This window comes from Musa acuminata, chromosome BXJ1-3, assembly GCF_036884655.1.
Source record: "Musa acuminata AAA Group cultivar baxijiao chromosome BXJ1-3, Cavendish_Baxijiao_AAA, whole genome shotgun sequence".
NCBI classification, from domain to species: Eukaryota; Viridiplantae; Streptophyta; class Magnoliopsida; order Zingiberales; family Musaceae; genus Musa; species Musa acuminata.
The window spans coordinates 16060888-16078950 of NC_088329.1; positions in this window are offsets into that span (position 1 = coordinate 16060888).

Sequence of the window (18063 nt, forward strand, 5' to 3'; positions counted from 1 at the left end):
ACAAACCCACAAGCTAGGAGCAAGAGATGGTATCTCGATAGTGGATGCTCAAGACATATGACTGGAGATCCATCTCATTTCTCTATGCTCACTAGCAAAGAAGAAGGGTACGTTACCTTCGGAGACAACAACAAGGGCAAAATCATTGGCAAGGGAACTATTGGTAACAAATTTAATTTTTCCATTGATGATGTCTTACTAGTTGATGGATTGAAACATAATCTCTTGAGTATTAGTCAACTATGCGATAAAGGTTACATCGTTAGATTTGAATCAAATATGTGCATTATTGAAAAACCAAATCATAATATGACTATGATTGCTTTAAAACAAAATAATGTCTATACCATCAATCTTGATGAACTAAGTAATGAAATGTGCTTCTCCGTCGTAAATGATGATGCTTGGCTTTGGCATAGGAGATTAGGCCATGCAAGCATGAAAACAATATCTAAGATCTCATCTCAAGAATTAGTACGAGGAATTCCAAATTTAAAGTTTATTAAGGACAAAGTATGCGATGCATGTCAACTAGGCAAACAAATAAAAACAAGCTTCAAACCAAAAAATCAAATTAGCACTACTAGACCATTACAATTGATCCATTTGGACTTATTTGGACCAATTGATACAACAAGTCTAGGTGGAAGCAAATATGCTTTTGTGATTGTGGATGACTACTCTAGATACACTTGGACCTATTTCTTAGCTCACAAAAGTGATTGCTTCAAGTGTTTCTCTAAATTTTGTAAACTCACTCAAAACGAAAAAGGCCTCATGATTTCATCAATTCGGAGTGATCACGGTGGTGAATTCCAAAACCGTGACTTTCAAAATTTTTGCGAAAGTAATGGGTACAATCACAACTTCTCAACTCCAAGAAATCCTCAACAAAATGGAGTAGTTGAAAGGAAAAATAGAAACCTACAAGAAATGGCAAGAACTATGTTGAATGAACAAAGTTTACCTAAGTACTTTTGGGCCGAAGCCGTAAATACGGCTTGCTACATCATGTATAGAGTCCTAATAAGACCATCCTTATCCAAAACTCCCTATGAATTATGGAATAACAAAAAACCAAACATCTCCTATTTTAAAGTTTTTGGTTGTAAATGCTTTATTTTAAATGAAAGGGATGCTTTAGGAAAATTTGATGCTAAATCCGATGAAGGCATCTTTCTTGGTTACTCTTCCGTTTCTAAAGCTTTTCGGGTTTTTAATAAAAGAACTTTAGTAATTGAAGAGTCTATTCATGTAGTTTTTAATGAAATTTCCGATTTAAAGAAAAATGATTTTGATGATGATCTTGGTTTTGATAATTTGAATTTAAATGAACCCTCTCCTCAAAATAGCCATTTGAATGCATCTTCTTCCGAAATTTCTTTACCAAAAGAATGGAAGTATGTAGATGCTCATCCAAAAGAGCAAATTATAGGAGATACATCAAAAGGGGTTCAAACTCGTTCTTCTTTCAAAAATTTCTGTGCTAACGCCGCTTTCCTTTCTCAAATTGAACCTAAATGCATTGACGAAGCCTTAAAAGATGATTTTTGGATCATTGCAATGCAAGAAGAATTGAACCAATTTGAGAGGAATGAGGTATGGAAGCTTGTTCCTAGACCAAGTGACCACTTAGTCATAGGTACTAAGTGGGTCTTTAGAAACAAGCAAGACGAAAATGGTATCGTGGTTAGAAACAAGGCTAGATTAGTGGCCAAAGGTTTCAACCAAGAAGAATGTATCGATTACGAAGAAACCTTCGCTCCCGTGGCTCGATTAGAAGCCATAAGGATGCTCCTTGCCTATGCTAGTAGTAATAATTTTAAACTATTTCAAATGGATGTTAAAAGTGCTTTCTTGAATGGTTTTATTTCCGAAGAAGTATTTGTCGAACAACCTCCCGGATTTGAAAATTCTCTTCTTCCTAATCATGTATTCAAATTGACTAAAGCTCTCTATGGCTTAAAACAAGCTCCTAGAGCTTGGTATGAAAGGCTTAGTTCCTTTCTTATTTTAAATAATTTTACCAAAGGCAAGGTTGATACTACATTGTTTATTAAACATTTTGAAAATAATTTTCTTATTGTGCAAATTTATGTTGACGATATTGTGTTTGGCTCTTCGGATGAATCACTATGTGAATCATTTGCCAAATGTATGAGTCTTGAATTTGAAATGAGTTTAATGGGTGAATTAACTTTCTTTTTGGGATTACAAATCAAACAACTTAGTGATGGTATATTTCTTAACCAATCCAAATATACATTAGAATTGTTAAAACGATTTAACATGGATAATTCAAAAGCAATAAACACCCCTATGAGTACTGCGACTAAGTTAGATATGGATGAAAATGGTGAAAGTTTCGATCAAAAAACATATAGGGGAATGATAGGTAGTCTACTCTACCTCACTGCGACTAGACCGGATATTATGTTTAGTGTAGGACTTTGCGCTAGGTTTCAATCTAATCCTAAATTATCTCATCTTAAGAGTGTTAAAAGAATATTTAGGTATCTTAAAGGAACTTCAAATTTAGGATTGTGGTATCCAAAATCTGAAAAATTCGATCTAATAGCTTATGCAGATGCCGATTTTGGCGGATGCAGGATAGATAGAAAAAGTACATCCGGAACATGCCAATTTTTAGGACATGCACTTGTTTCTTGGACTTCCAAGAAACAAAATTCAGTTGCACTATCTACGGCGGAAGCCGAATACATTGCTGCAAGTGCATGTTGTGCACAAGTAATTTGGATGAAAAATACATTAGAAGACTATGGAATTCACCTTGAAAATATTCCCATAAAATGCGATAATACTAGTGCCATATGCCTTACTAAAAATCCAATTCAGCACTCTAGAACTAAGCACATCGACGTTAGGCATCATTTCATACGCAATCATGTTCTTAACAATGATGTTGTTCTAGAATTCATTGACACAAAGCATCAATTAGCAGATATATTTACAAAAGCTTTGAATGAAGATCAATTTGAATTCATCCGAAGGGAATTAGGCATGCTAAATTGTCCCTAAAATGAACTTCACAAAAAGGACTCGTTCTTTTCCCTTCGTTTATGAATTTGAATTCTTCCTTCTTCTTCAATTCAAAATGATCCATTAAAGTATAAATTATGATCTTGAGGGAAGAAGCTAAACAAAAGGAAGGAAGAAAAATTTTTTTTCTTTCCTTTGCGTGATGCCAGCGGTGGCACCGCCAGATCCGGCGGTTGCACCGATTGGCGCTCGGGCGCCAGGCGGTGACACCGACCAGTTTGGCGGTGACACCGACCGAGTCACCCTTTTAACCCGAGGGGTTAGGGCCGGCGGTGACACCGCCCCCAACCCGAAGAAAGACCTCTCCAAAACCCTCTCCCATTCCCTCTAACCCTCATTCTAACTCTTAGAAACATTGGAGAAGGATTCTTGGTGGTCCAAGCTTTCCATCTCTCAACATAATCTCCTCCTCCTAGTCCCTTTGGAGCAGCACCTTCAGCTCCTGTTTCCTCCTCTGAAGATATCATTATGGCGGAGCTATCTCAGATCAAATCACAGCAAGAACAAATTCAGAATCAACAAGTTGAAATTTTGAAGACACTACGACAGATGAATGAAAAAATAGATATCATGTATCAGCACTGTGGATTACCTCCTAAGGATTAAATTGATGTATCTTTTTATTCTGTCCTGTTTGCTTTTAAAAAACAAGTTCATGTTTGTCATCGATTGTACGATAACTGATCTTTCCTTTAGATAACTACTATCTTAATCTGCATAGATGATGATGTCTTTTTCTGGCAAATTTGAATGAAGAACTTTGTTAAATGCTAAACCTTTTTCTATGATCATCAATAAGCTGGCTTGTCTCTTTTTGTTGATGACAAAGGGGGAGAAGTGATGACTTACACCAGAACGATAGCATGGCTAATATGAATTACAAAAACTTGTGTGATATGAATGTCTTATATGACTTGCAAATCCTTGAAAATATCACAAGATTGATATCATGAAATTTATATTGAAAATGTTTATCTTCTGTGTGATATGAATGTCTTATATGACTTGCAAATCCTTGAAAATATCACAAGATTGATATCATGAAATTTATATTGAAAATCTTTATCTTCTATCGTAGCAAAACTCGTCTCGTATCATTTAACTTATGATTTTCATCGAAGTTTCGTACTCACTATTGTTTAATGAGGATAACGATAAAGTTCCACGATTAGAACTTATCGGATTATGCTTGAATCCAATGGGATGGAATTCAAGTGTTTTTTTTTTATCTTCTCATAATATGGCATATAGATAGGGGGAGTTATGTTTAACTCCGTCATCAATTGATTGTCATCATCAAAAAGGGGGAGATTGTTGAATCTCGGATTTTGATGATATAATCAATTGGTGGGTTAATTGATCTAATCCATATTATTGAGTTAAGTGTGCAGGATTAACTACGATAATCAGAAAACATAAAGCAAGGATACCGGAGTCGAGCTCGATGGACGTTTAAGAGACCGGAGAATCATCGGAGATGTTGCCGGAACCGTCCGAGAAGAAATCGGGAACGTGTCGGAAGTTCGCCGAAGAAATCGTCGGAGGCTCGCGGAGATCACCAAGAAGGCTCGGCTACTCGTTAAAGTCATCACAAAGATTGGGAGCTTGCAGGGAGTCCGTCGGAAGAAGTTCGTCGGAAAGCTCACCGGAACAAGACTCGACGTTCGCGGTTAAAAAAACTTGCTTAGGATGTTTTTTTATGTTAAGTAGTTCACCTGTAATTAGGATTAGGATTAAGAGATAATCCTATATCCTGGTTAGGGGCCAACTAGGCCCAAAGTCAGATTTGGTTTGGGCGAAAAATAAGCCAAACCAATGAATCGGAAAGCCAGGCGGTGGAACCGCCTGGCTGGGCGGTGACACCTCCTTGGCTGGGCGGTTGCACCGTCCAGCACCCGAGCGCTGGGCGGTGGCACCGCCTGGCTGGGCGGTGGAACCTCCAGCACCGGGAACCCTAAGAGAATTCAAATTTTGGAGCCCAAAATTTGAATCCTCTTGAGGCCTATAAATACCCCTCAAATCTCAGCTGAGGTTACAACTTTTGAGAAGCATTTTTGATTGAGAGAAAAGTCTTAGAAAGTCTTAGCAAGTCTTGTTTTCAATTTGCTAGAGAGTTCTCCTCCTTCTTTCTTATTGAAAATTTGTAAGAGGTTGAGCTGCTTGTAAAAGGTTGTAAGAGGGGTGTTTACCCTTCCATTTCAAGAGACTTGCTAGTGGAAGGTGGGAGCCTCATCGAAGAGGGGCCTCGCAAGTGGAGTAGGTCATTTGACCGAACCACTCTAAAAATCGGCGTAATCTCTGGTTTGCTTTTTATTATTGTCATTTACATTACTGCAAATCTTGTTACTGCTTTAGTTCCTTATTACTCTTGCTGCACAACTTTAAGAATATGCCTTCAAGTTAAATTTCTCAAGTTTCGTTCTTAACGTACGAAAGATTTTATTAAAATCGAAGTTTTAATCCGCTGCACTAATTCACCCCCCCCTCTTAGTGCCGCTCCGATCCTAACAGATAGGAGCTAGGTTTCATCTTTAGAGCAAAGATAAGTGGCACCAACCTTAGGTTAGCTAGTGACACATGTCCACTATTTTTCTTTTTAACTTAAATCTGAATCTTTCATAAATTATATCAAACTTCTAATATTTACTCTTAGGTCCCTAGCCATAAAATTTTAATATAATATCATTTAATACCAAATAATTATTAAATAATCCTTATTTTTACAAACAAACCTTTTACTAAATTTTCAAAAATGGGGGATGTTACAAAGACAAGGCTGAAGGGCAAAGGCCGAGGAACTTCGTAAGACCGATGTCAATGAGCTTCTCATCAAGATTGCCGAAAGTGAAGGACTTCAGGTCATGCAAGAGTGCATAACCAAGGAACGAAGCAGGCAGTACGCGGTGCTGTACCTTTGCTACTAAGTGGAGTAGGCAGCAGGGTTGATGGAGAAGACGGTACAATCCTAGAGGTGACCAAACCTATGAGAGAATTACTCCAAGTTGGGGTGAAAACTTCCTGCATTCCAGAAGTTCGATGGCATTAAGAAGGTGAATGATAGTAACTAACTCAACGCAAGGAGTGTAAACACTTCAAGTGCTTCAGAAGTGTGAGCAAAGAGCAAGCGAAGGCTAGTAACCTGCTCGATGCATGGAGTACAACCTCGAGGATGCGGGCGAAGTCAAGTAACTTTTGCCTTCTCAACCCTTAAGAGAATGGGCGAAACCGAATACCCCAATTCTCCTATCTATCCAACTGAGGAGCTCTGCACAAGTTCAAAGACCCTTCGAAGATAATGGAAGACAATAGTTGTCAAACCCTCACCAACGGTGATCAGTGCTACTGAGAGTAGATTGTCCACTTCATTTCCCAACGAAATGCCAATCGAAAGTAGAAGTGATGCGAACCTACTTGGATATGACAACTAAGTGAAAGAAGAGTCAATGAGCAAATTTTATGGAGGAAGGACCCAAAACTTCAAAAGTTTACGAGACAATGCTCGTTAAAGCTCCAACAAGCATCCACCCAATTCAAGCACCATGAGGCATTTGAGAGACTAGCACAGTAAGGATGGTCTTTTCCTTCATCTGGAGGATCCACAGGAACCAATAGGGATCAACACAACGCAGCCAACCCAACACTAGAGTCAGAGTCATTGGCGAGTTGAAGCAGCATGGTGGATTAAAGGTTCGACTACTAAAAAACAGTAGCAGAGAGTAGCTAGGAGCCAAGAGGCGCAATGCAGTTGGAGTAGAATATTGAAGACTCAGCAAAGGCGAGGAGTTGTAGTGTCGACAAAGGCTTCGACGAGGACGTCGAAGGAATAAGTGGGGGAGAATGTCACGGATAAACTTCTAAATAGGATGTTTGATGTAATACTTATGTATGTCCATGTCTTTTGGTATGTTCATGCTTTGTATAGCATGTAAAGGGACGACCGCAAGCTTAATAGTCACATTTTAGTTAGGTTGGTGGCCGCTTTAGGTTTGTAAATAAAGGTTGTGTCATGTGGACACATGTGAGAGATTTTCGATCTATAGTGGACCATTTTACCTTTTGTTGTGCAACTGTTCAGAGCTTGTAAAGTATGTTGGTAATTTGCATTGTCTATGAAGTATCTTCGGAGATGTTTTATTGTGGATCCCGAGTGAGGCATTCTCTCTAACCCGTTCTCTCTTTTGTTGGTCCTAAGGGACAATGGGAGGCTTCGGGGAAGTTGACCTTTGCGGACGGACACGCAAGGGTGCCGCACGACTTAGGCAAAATCAGCTAAGTCCGTGACAATAAGTAGTCCCAACTGTTTCTTCATCCCATTGTCCTCTAAAATAACACTCTCTTTCTTCTACTGGAATTCCTATGATGTTACAAATTGATCTATCCGTAATGGGTATATGATGTCCTAATAGATAGGTAGATACCCTTTCATCTTCATCTACATGTAAATTATTGTAAAATAGCCTAATAAGTCTAGGGTAGATAGGTTCACTCATTTGAAGGATTATGAGAATGTCTAGATTAGCAAATCATTGAATAGGTTCCAAATCACTTAATTCGTCTAAATCGATATATTTACCCTTATGAACATGTCTAGACTATTGATGGAAATTTTAGGGCATGTTGATTAGAATCGAAAAATAGGGAGTCATAATTTTCATCTAATCTCCTCTTCCCTTTGTCCCTAGAGAATCTTCTAGAAGCCATGAGACTAAACACATAAATGATGAGAGAACTACACATAAGAGGCAAGATCTATTAATAAATTGAGAAAAGAGGTTTGAGAATTACCTTTGCAGTAATCTTCTTGAAAGGTTGAGATTGATCCCTGAATTTGAAGAAGAGGAGGGTTTCCTTGAGTTTTTAGAGGAGGATCAAGGAGAATGAGGGGTGGAGAGGTGTTTGGAGGAATGTAGGAGGGCTTGGGGTCGGTTCTACTGCCAACCCTAAGTGCCTTTTTATAGGGAAGAGGTTGCAGGCGGTGGCACCGCTAGCTGGGTGGTGCTACCGCTTGCCACCCATGACAACTGGTGGTGCTTTAGGGGTAATTTATCTCCTCCAACTAGTCTCTTTAAGGAATCACCTCTAATAGAGCAAGCACCTCCCTCATCTATCGATGACATAGTGACTTGGATGGATCGATTTGAATAACGTCAAGATCGACTTGAACAATGCCAAGATCAAATTTTGATTGAGTTGTAGCAGATTCATCAATAACTCAATACCCTATTTAGACATTTTGACTTGCCACCACCTGAATAATTAATTGTGACTTTTTGCTGATAACAAAGGGGGAGAAATGGATGAAATCCCCTTCTTTTATTCTACTTACTTTGATGTTGTAATCCTATGCTGTTTACCTTGATGTTGTAAACTTAAAATGCTACTTTGATGATTACAATTCTTTACTTTGATTTCCATGTTATCTCTTCAAATGAGGAGTATGATATCATGCTTACCTTGATGCTGAAAATTTCTGTCAATATCAAGCTTTACTTTGATGTTGAAAATATCTATGATTTTGACTCAAAAATGGATGTCATATCTTGACATCATTTTTATCGACGAATACGTGGTATCATCTTTAGATTTGGTAAATCATGATGTGCATGATGATAACAAGTCTAAATTATCAATTTAATGCTTGAATTCAAAGGCATTGAATTCAAGAGTATCTTTTCTTAATTATGGAATATAGATAGGGGGAGTTAAGATTAACTCCATCACCAATTGGTTGTCATCATAAAAAAGGGGGAGATTGTTGAATCTCGGATTTTGATGATGAAATTAATTGGTAAATTATTTAATGTAATCCATATGTTAAGATAAGTGTGTAGGATTAACTACGATAGCAGTAAGGCGCAAAGCAGATGATAGGCCGGAGTCGAAGACTCAGACGATATACCGGGAGTTCGCCGATAGTTCATCATGAGATCACCGGAAGAACATTGGAAGACTTACCGAAAGCTTATCAGAAGATCACCAGAAGCACGCTGGAAGACTAGCTGAGAGTTTGTTAGGAGTTCGCCGGAAGACTCGCTGAAAAATTTGCCGAAAGATCGCCGAGTGAAAAATCGATGTACTGGACCATGCTTTCCTTCATCATAGTTAGAACGATAATTAGAGTTGATTTCGGAGATAATCCCATCAACTCTGTTAGGAGCCAACTGGGCTCGGAGTTGGGCTGGTTCGGGCCGGAGTCGAGGCCCAACCAGGATGCTGGATTCATGGCCAATGGTGGCATCGCTTGGAAAGCAGCACCCCAGGTGGTCTAGGTGGTGGTACCACCCAAATTGGGCGGGGGTACCATCGATAGTTATTGCTGCCAGCGATGGTACCGCCCTTGTCAAGTGGTGATACCACTAGAACTCAATCTCCAAGCTTTGTCAAGCGGTGGTAACGCCCAAACTGAGCAGTAGTACCACTCAGTGTCAGGTGTCAAGCGGTGGTACCGCCCAGTAATGGCGGTGATATTGCTAGTACCTCGAAAATCCAGAATGAGATACTTTTTGGCTTCATTTTTTAAAGCCATTGGGGCCTATAAATACCTCACCCTTTTCAACATGAAAAGACACCGAAGTGTGATTATAATCTTGAGTTATTGGGGTGTAAAAGTGTTGTAAATAAGTGCTAGAGTCCTCCTCCCTTTCTAAATTTTAAGTTCATTCAAGAGAGGTGTGAGACTTGTAAGGGTTCTCTACAAAACCCGAGAAAAGGAGAAAGTGCTATAAAGAGGTGTTCAGTCTTCACCTACTGAAGGAAGGCCTTTAGTGGACGCCAGAGACCTCGTCGGAGGAGAAATCCGAATGTGGATGTAGGTCACCTTGACCGAATCACTCTAAATTCTGGTTTACTTTTCATTTGTGCAATTTACTTTACTACAAACCTCCTTAATCTTCTCTTGCACTTTTATGAAAGCTTTCAAGTTCAACTTCTCTCTAAAATAGATTAAATCGAAACCATTTTCATCGCAATCAGTTTTAAATGAAACAAATAATTTTCGGAAATCGGGAAAGTTTTCCGCTGCACTAATTCACCCCCGCCTCTTAGTGTCGCTCTTGATCCTAATAGAAATATCATCTATTGTCTTCGGCCATTCGATGCTGAGCATGGCCTATAATCATCAGGAGGGAGGAGGAAGAAATATGGAATTATCTCTTGATACTGTAGCAACAGTTTCACCCACGGGCACCTATGATCATAGTTCAAAATTCGTCCATTAGTGACCTTAACGTCAAACCTGCTACAATTCTTAATAGGTAAGGCCATCCGGATAGCAACCTTTCTGTTCATAAAATTATTCATGCTCCCGGTGTCAATAAGAATGGTGATAGGCTGTTACTTCAGAAGTCCTCCCACTTTCATCGTTTGTGGGTTCACGTAACCGGCAAGGTCATGTATCATAATATCGACCGGCGGTTGTTCATCATCTGCAACCTCTTCCTCATGCTCCTAGACCTCCTACTCCATGTCTTTAAGAGGTTCAATCAGTAGGAGGTGGCCCCTTTTGCAGTGATGATCGTGGTTCCATAGCTCATCGCAATGCCAACAAAGACCCTTTGCTAATCAGTCACGTAGTTCTTCTCTTGTCAATTTTTTTGGTAGCGAAAGATGACTAGGAGCAGAAGGAGGTTTATATGCCATGGGCCTAGTAGAGGTTCTCATCCTCCGAGCATCTTGGTTGAGTTGTTCTTCTTGTATTCAGGCGAAAGAAATCATAACTATCATGGTACGGGGCTGCCACACCTTAACCTCCCCTTTTATCTCTGACTTGAGTCCTTCAATGAATGTTCCTAACAATTGACGGAAGATCCAATCATGAGCAAGGTAGGATAGCTTCTCAAACCTAATTTGGTACTCTTGAATCGTAGAGGTTTGTCGATTCTTTGCGAGTTGGGCATCGATATTTTCATACTCCGTAGACCTGAAATGATTCAGTGGTGCGTTTTTAAATTGATTCCATGTTGGAGTCCTATAATTGTATTCCAGCTAATTGTACCATTAAATAGCATCTCCTTCAAGGTAGATTATAGCAATTTCTACCATAGCATCATTCGACATTTGGTAGTGGCGAAAGTAATGTTGGACACGCGAAATCCACACTACCGGGTCTCTTTCTTCCCATCGCGGGAAGTCCACCCTCATGTGTGGCTGAAGCTTGTCCGAGGGCTGTCCATCATTCTTTGGAGGCCTCTCTAAACTCTCTCCTTGCTGAATTTCAATTGGACTTGGCGGTTGTCCAATTCTGAATTCTGTATACAAAGCGTGCAATTTTTCCTCCAAGCGCAATTCAAGCCGCGATTCAATCTGAGATTCCCAAGCTTCAAATTTGGCATCAATTGGATCTTGAGAAGCCATAGTATACTCATGTAGATCAGAGATGTTCCTGTTTTTTTTTAGGTGATGGGTTAATGGCATGGGATGGTGGAAGGTTCGAAAAAATTGAGGATCACGGAAAGGTACTGCAGTAGATTTTTACATCTAAAGTGTAGTAGTTTGGACGTATAAGGTCAGTAGTTTATATTAAGAATTTTTTTTGAAACTAAAGGTAAAAATCTACTACTAGGAAGTGCCAAAGCTATTTTAAAAATTTTGTAGAGATTTGGACAAAAAAAATTACAGTAGCAAGATCAAACAAACTGTGCTTATGCGGTTGGAATTCTATAGTGCATCTAGCAGCTTGGACGTAAAAGATCAGTGGTTTATATTATGAATTTTTTTGACAAAACCAAAGAGAAATCTGCTGTTAGGAGTCAAAGCTATCATAAAAATTTTGTAGAGATTTGGATAGAAAAAATACAATAGCAAGATCAAACAAGCTGTACTATGCGGCTGGAATTCTATAGTGTATCTTTCGTCGTAGAGATAAAAACTTTGTGATGAAAAGTTTATGCAGCAATATAGGAACGATTTTTTTATTATTTTTGAATAAGAATAAATAAATTACAATAGCAGTAAGGTAGGAAACTAGAACCTATTGCAATTCATGGGGAGATCAAAGGATGATCCGCGATGGTGGAGATGACGACGGAATTCGGCGATGATCTTTTAAGCAATTGTGGGAATTACTTTGGGTAGCTGTGGAAGGCTGATGGATGATTGGATTTTTGAATAAGGATAACTAAATTGTAGCATCAATAACGTAGGAAACTAGAACCTATTGCAATTCACAAGGAGATCAAAGGATGATCTACGGTGGTGGAGATGACGACTGAATTCAGCGATGATCTTTTTTGCAGTTTTGGAAATTTCTTTGGGCGGTTGTGGAGGGCTAATGGATGGCTATGGAAGGGCAGTGAGACACCAACAATGCTACTCTGATACCAAGTGTTAGTGCCCTAGCGAATTCTAAGCTTGGGGTTGATCTCTTAAGGGGATCGGCCCCCTTGGAACTCTATAGGGGTTCCTTCCTCCAAGTTGTTTCTCAAAGGCTGTTAAGAAGATTCATCTATTGCTTGTATAAAGAGGATGAATACATGACTATTTATAGGTCTTCTAAATCTCAACTCCTAATAGGACTCCTACTCAAGACTCCTACTTCTAACCAACTCCTAATAAGACTCTTATTCTAGGAAGCAACCCCCTAACTAACCTTAACCCTAGCCGACCTCTTCACATCTTTAATAGGGGTCGGCTAGGTAGGTTTTACATTAATGCCCCTTTTAATAAAATTCAATTGGGACTCTTCTAGCTAGACTCCTAACACAAATCCAACTTCTTAATTAAAGATGTGTTGTTGGTTGATGGCTTAAAGCATAATCTTTTGAGCATTAGTCAATTATGTGATAAATGATACATAATTAGATTTGAAACCAATGCTTTCATTATTGAACAACCACACTAAAACACTTCTATGATTGCCCAAAAATAAAATAATATATACACTATTGACATTGATGATCTTTGTAATGAAATGTGTTTTTTTATTTTGAATGATGATGCTTGGCATTAGCATAGGAGACTAGGTCATGCTAGCATGAAACCAATCTCTCTAATCTCATCCAAAGAACATGTAAGAGGTTTTTCAAATATTAAGTTTGTTAAAGATAATGTGTGTGATGCATATCAACTAGGAAAACAAATAAAAGATAGTTTCAAACCTAAGAAGCTAATAAGCACCTCTAGACCATTGCAATTGATCCATATGGATTTATTTGGACCAATTGATACATCAAGCCTAGGAGGTAGTAAATACTGTTGAATCTCGTATTTTGATGATGAAACTACTTGATATATGTTTAAGATTTAATATGCGTTTTGAGTGACGCAGGATGCTTTGATCAGGATGAGACAATTAAAGCAGGAAAATCATGTTGTGCCGGAGGAACATGTCAGAAGATTGGACGTCGGGCCGGTAGATCGGTCGACGTATCGACAGAAGGCTTCGGGCAGTGGACTCGGGCATCGGGCCAAGAAGAGCGGTTATTGTGCCAAGGATATCGGAGTTGCGGAGTCAACTGGCCGATTGGGCAATAGGCCGCAGGAGAGGACGATGCGCCGAAGAATCAGACGAAGCGTCGAGGGACCAATGACATGTCGGACAACTTGGTTAATTGCTTAGGATTAATTGTCTCGATCGAAGTTTTGTTTTAATTGTGCAGGATTAACTATGATAACGATGAAGACATAAAGCGAAACAAAGTGTCGGAGTCAAGCGCGAAGGATTTGTTGCGAGTTCGAGAGTTCGACGGAAGTCCGAAGGTTCATCGGGAATGCTACCGGAACTAGCCGAGAATGAATTGGGAGCTTGCCGAAGGGTTTTTCGGAAGCTTGCCGGAAGGTTCGTTGGGAGTTCGCGGAGCTCGCCGAGAAAGATCGGAGCTTGCCGAAGAAGCTTGTTGGAACTCGCTAAGAACAAATCGTGAAGTCTAGGAGCTTGCCGGGAGTCCGCAGAATGGTTTCCGAGAGTTCATCGGAAGACCGCCGAAAGTTTGCCGGAAGCTCGCCAGAAGAAGTCTTGACTTGCGGACTTTGTAATAGCTTAGAAAATGTCTTTAAAATCATAGTTAGCACATTAATTAGGGTTAGGATTAGGTGTTATTCCTATAACCCAAGTAGGGGCCAATTAGGCCCAAGTTCGGACTGGTTTGGGCCAAGTTTGGAGCCAAACCAAGTGAGCTGAAATAGTGAAAGAGGTGGCACCGCCCCAGCCAGGAGGTGGCACCGCCTGGGCTAAGCCTCCCAGCGAGACTGGGCGGTGCAACCTCCCCAGCTAGGAGGTGGCACCGCCTAAGCTCAGTCTTCGAGCTAGACTGGGCGGTGCGACCTCCCTGACAGAGAGGTGGCACCGCCTGAGCTCGGTCTTCGAGCTCTAGCAGAGAGGTGCAACCGCCTCAGTCAAGAGGTGGCACCGTCTGGGGCTCAGTCTCCGAGCCAGACTCAGGAGGTGCAACCGCCCCTGACAGAGAGGTGCAACCGCCTGAGCTCAGTCTTCGAGCTCTGCCAGGCGGTGCAACCACTCCAGTCAGGAGGTGCAACCGCCTGATCCCGGAATTCCGGGATTTGATCGTTTTGAGCTCCAAATTTGAACTGGGTCGGGGCCTATAAATACCCCACCCATTCAGCACTGAAAGCACATAACACACACTCGAAATCTTGCTATCTTTCTGTGTTTCTTAGAGCTCAAAACTGCTAGTTCTCCTCTTTCTATTCTTCAAGTTTGAGTTGTAAAGAGAGGAGAGAAAACTTCTGTAAGGGTTGTCTCCTAAGCCCGTCAAAAGTAGTGAATCTGTAAGAGGGTAGTTGGCCTTCGCCTATTGAAGGAAGGCTTCTAGTTGACGTCGGTGACCTCGTCGGTGGAGGAAGCCAAAAGTGGAGTAGGTCAAGACTGACCGAACCACTCTAAATCTCTGGTTTGCATTTATTTTGAGCACTTTATCATTACTGCAAACCTCCTACATAGCTACTACTCTCTGCGCCTTTACGAACAAGTTTCTAAGTGCTGATCTTTCCGAATCTGCATTCAGACGTAAATCGGTGTTTTCATACATTGCAGTTTACGATTACGTTTTGTAACTGCAAACTGTCTTCTGCGCTTTTACGAATGAGTTTCTTTACAGTTTACATTTACGTTTTGATTCTATTTATAACTGCAAACTGTCTTCTGCAATTTTACGAACGAGTTTCAAGGTTTAGACGAAAATCTGCATTCAGACGTAAAACTGCATTTAGACGTAAATCGGCTTTCCTCGTACAATCATCAGATTTCAGTTTACGTTTACGTCTTGATTTCAACTGCATATTGCCTTCTGCGAGTCTACAAACGAGTTTCAAAGTTTAGACGTAAATCTGCGTTTAGACGTAAATCTGCGTTTAGACGTAAATTTGCGTTTAGACGTAAATCGGCTTTCCTCGTACAATCATCAGATTTCAGTTTACGTTTACGTCTTGATTTCAACTGCATATTGCCTTCTACGAGTCTACAAACAAGTTTCAAAGTTTAGACGTAAATCTGCGTTTAGACGTAAATCTGCTTTTTGCAGATTACTTTTTGAGCTGTACAATAGCAGCACACTGTCTTTATACTTCTGCTTAAACTGCTTTTGATCTAAACAAGTGATTTACGCAATCTGAGCTTAGACGTAAACTGCGCTTAGACGCAAACTGTGTTTAGACGCAAACTGCGCTTAGACGCAATCTGCATTTAGACGCAAACTGCGTTTAGACACAAACTGTGTTTAGACGTAAACTGCACTTAATCATAAGTAATCTTAGAATCGGCTTTTGCATCAAAATAGTTTTTATCGAACGAACGCAGCTTTCGTTTTTAATCGCTGAAAGATTTCCGCTGCACTAATTCACCCCCCCCCTCTTAGTGCTCTCGATCCTAACAATTGGTATCAGAGCGGGGTATTTCTCATTTCGGATTTACACCCGAGAGAAATGGCTCTTCAAGAGGGCTTTTCGGTCTTTCGTCCACCGTTCTTTAACGGATTGGACTACACTTATTGGAAAACTCGAATGAGAGTTTTCTTGATTTCTCTAAATATGGATTTATGGAATATCGTTGAAAACGGTTTTCAACTTCCCTCTAAACCGATGAACGAATGGTCGGATTTAGAGAAGAAGTATTTTTCTTTAAACGCAAAGGCTATGAATGCCTTATTTTGCGCTTTGGACAAAAATGAGTTCAATCGGGTTTCTTTGTGTGAAACGGCTTTCGATATTTGGCGCACTCTTGAAATCACGCATGAGGGAACTAGTAGAGTCAAAGACTGGAAAGTTAATATTTTACTACATGATTTCAAGCTTTTTCATATGAAACCAAGCGAAACCGTTGTTGACATGTACACCCGTTTTACGGATGTCGTCAATGGTTTAAAATCACTTGGTAAAAGCTTTTCGGATTTTGAACTCGTTAACAAAGTTTTGCGCTCACTTTCTAAAACTTGGGATTCAAAAGTAACTGCTATTCAAGAATCAAAAAACTTGAACCAATTTCCACTTGAAGAACTAATTGGTTCATTGATCACATATGAAATGACGTGCAATGCACGTGAAGAACTTGAGAACCACCTTCCAAAAAACAGGAAGGATTTGGGACATAGAACATTTGAAGACCACTCGAGCATAAGCTCAAGTGATGGTGAACTTAAACTACAAATGAAACAAAAATTAAAAAGTAAAAAGAACGGAACTACTTGCTTTGAACGCAAGAAGAAGAACAAAAATTGGGATGAATCGAGCTCCTCTGAAGACGAGGAGAAAATGAACAAATGCGAGGTGGCAAACTATGCCTTTACGCCTTTCGACGTTGAGGTAATCAAAATGCCTTTAATTTACTTCGAAATTACATGATGTTTTTCATGATGCATTTTTTTTTCTTTAAATTTTCTTGAAAATTACATTTTTAATAATTTAATAATGAAAATGCAAAAATATGATCATGCTTGTAATTTTGAAAATGATAATGAAAATTGCATGTCTTATGTTAATGCAAGATAGAAATCTAATGATTGTACACCTAGTGAGATTAAATCTTATTTATGTGCTTGAGAAGCAAGAATGTATATTTTGATGATTTTCATATTGCTTTTCAATGACGATACATGGCTTTTGTATGGAAGGCTTGATATTTTTCATTGTCTTTGTTTGTTAAATATAATGTATGATTTTGACATAAGAATAAAGATTTGAGATTTTAAAGTTATACAAGATGATTTTTGTGATTGATGGTTTTATGATGAAATTCATTTCACGATCCTAAACGTTGATGCATGTTTTCATTTGACATAAATGAAAAGGCATGCTAACATGAAATCGATCACTTAAGATGAAACACTTAAAAAAAAGGGGAGAAATATATGAATTGATGCTATAAACACTATACTATGATTATCCCATGCTTGCATCACCAAGAAATATATATCATTGCTATATGCCCTGTATCAAGATATCAAACAAAAATTTGCATCATACGAGCTGATATCTTACCATGTGACGCAATGCTACACTTGCTAAAATATTCGAAATGTGTACATCATGCCCTGTATCAAGATATCAAACAAAATCTTGCTTCACAGTTTTACGCATTGATATCTTACCATATGATGAAATGTTACAATTGATGAACACTTAAAATGTAATCCTCAATCTTATTGATTTTTCAATAAATCTATGCTTGTCATACATGAATTTATTGATTGTAATTTTGAGGATGATTTCAGATTTGACAAATGCTCGATTCATATTTACGACATAAGATACACTTTAAATATGAATCATGCATCAATCATGTTAAATGCTTCAATCATTTTCTATCTCTAGAGTTCTCGATTTTGATGAAATACAAGTGATAAATTCATTTATGATATCTTGTAAATCACTTGAATTATGAATGAGTTTTTTATGATGTGTTAAAAGAATCACTTAAAAAGAAAATGCTTTTTCCATCTTATCGAGGTTAATGATTTCATGATATTGTGTGAATCTCGAAATTGATTTTGATGAAATAGTAATAACGTTATTCATGTTATGAATCTTAAAAATGATAATATGCTTCATGTGATA